The sequence below is a fragment of the Amphibalanus amphitrite genome, unplaced genomic scaffold (genome assembly GCF_019059575.1).
Source record: "Amphibalanus amphitrite isolate SeventyFive unplaced genomic scaffold, NRLGWU_Aamphi_draft 001750F_arrow, whole genome shotgun sequence".
Classification (NCBI taxonomy): Eukaryota; Metazoa; Arthropoda; class Thecostraca; order Balanomorpha; family Balanidae; genus Amphibalanus; species Amphibalanus amphitrite.
In genome coordinates this window covers 1-1892 of record NW_024883243.1, presented here as the reverse complement: position 1 = coordinate 1892, position 1892 = coordinate 1, and the positions used below count along the sequence as shown (strand labels likewise).

At 55.2% G+C, this 1892-nt stretch overlaps 1 pseudogene; it reads left to right on the top strand.

The window, feature by feature from the left end:
* Nucleotides 1–326: 326 nt before the first annotated feature.
* Nucleotides 327–443, top strand: LOC122374978 (annotated as a pseudogene).
* Nucleotides 444–1892: the final 1449 nt, after the last annotated feature.

The window sequence follows — 1892 nt, the reverse complement described above, 5'->3', positions numbered from 1 at the left end:
CCGGCCGGCGTGGGTGTAAGTGCCGCTTTTGTCTCGAGATTTGACGGGGGTCATTTCTCAGTTGTGCCGATTTTCAACTGCCCTTCTCACTCATGTGTTTGGTGTCATCGTCCTTACATATTGCTTGCGAGCCATTTGCTTGTTGTAACCTATCGGTACTTGGCAGTGTTTTGGTGGTCACATAAGCAATGAGACTGAGCAGCGCCATCACTCAAGCCATCCGCTTGGCCAAAGGCAATGACTGTGGCGTTTGAGGCTTATCAGTGCCAGAGTTGTGACGTCATCTTTTATGTTACAGATAAAGGAGTTGAAGATGGACGGCTCTCGTCGGAAACCATACCATGCTGAAATACCAGTTCCCGTCCGATCACTGAAGTCAAGGAGCACCGGGCCCGGTTAGTACTTGGATGGGTGACCGCCTGGGAACACGGGTTTCGTTGTCATTTTCACTTCTTCAATGGTGGCACTGATGCTATTTATCCCTTCACTGTTAATGCTCTTGCGACATGGCCAAGGGCGCCTCCCCCATTCGAGTTGGGGGGCCCAGCTTGAAGGAATAAGGGCCCATTTGAGGCGGCCGAAGGCAATCCTTAGACCACCGAAGACCGTGTACAAAGGGCCCTCAAATGGCCTTAAAGGACCCTCAGATGGTCTCAAAAGGCCCTCAGATGGCCTCGAAGGGCCCTCAGATGACCTCAAAGGGCCCTCAGTTAGCGGCATAGGGCCCTCATCTGGTGTCAAAGGGCCCTTAGATGGTGTCAAAGGGCCCTCAGATGGCCTCGAAGGGCCCCAGATGGCCTTAAGGGGCCCTCAGATGACTCCAAGGGCTCTCAGATGGCCTTAAAGGGCCCTCAGATGGCCTAAAAGGGCCCTCAGCTAACGTCAATCGCCAGCTGGTGCCAGATGGCCCTCAGCTGGCGCAAATGGCCATCAGAAGGCCTCAAAACGGTCCTCAATGGAGTCCAGCGGTCCTCAGTTGGCGTCACGCGGCCCTCAGAAAGCCTCAAGGGGCCTTAGAAAGCTCAAGGGGCTCTCAGAAGGCCTTAAAGAGCGTCAAAGGGTTTTGAAACTAGGTCAGAGGGCCCCCCAGCTGATGTCAGAGGGCCCTGAGCTAGCGTCAAACTTAAAGGGCCCTAGCTGGTGTCAGAGGGCCCCAGTGGTGTCAGAGGGTCATCCATTGGCGTCTAATGGCCATCAGAAGGCCCAAAAACGGTCTCAGCTGGCGTCCAACGGTCCTCAGCTGACGTCAAAAGGCCTCAAAAGGCCTCAAGACCCCCCGACTGCTAAAGGGCCCTTAGAAGGCCTCAATGGGAATCCAAAGACGTTAAACGGCCCTCAAAAGGCTTGAAAGGGCCCTTGCTGATGGCAAAGGGCTCGCACCTGAGTGCGCCTTGTCAAAAACGGACCTGAGAAACCTTGCCGACCATGGTTATCTGCGGGACTCCTACAGTTACCTGAGTGGCCCCCGTTTACTGAGGGGCCCTGGTTATTGATGGGGTCCCTGGTTACTTGAGGCCATCTGAGGGCCCTTTAAGGCCATCTGAGAGCCTTCGAGGTCATCTGAGGGCCTTAAGGCCTGGTTACCAGAGGGGCCATGGTCACTGGTGGGCCCTGATCAATTGAAAACCCCTGGTCATCTGAAAGCCCTGATTACCTAAAGGGTCCGGATCACTGGATTCAGTGACATAGCAAGGGAGCGAGGGGGTACGTGCCCGTTCGGGTTTAGGGTTTCTTCGAAACGAGGGGCCTGCGGCGCCGTTGGTAGCAGGAGGGTTCGTGTGGCCGCACTCAACTCGGAAGGACAAAACACAGGCTTGTGGGGCACGTTATTGGGCTATGTAGCCACAATTATTCATAAAGGCCCAATGCCGGTTTCTGAGAGACCTCGCCGG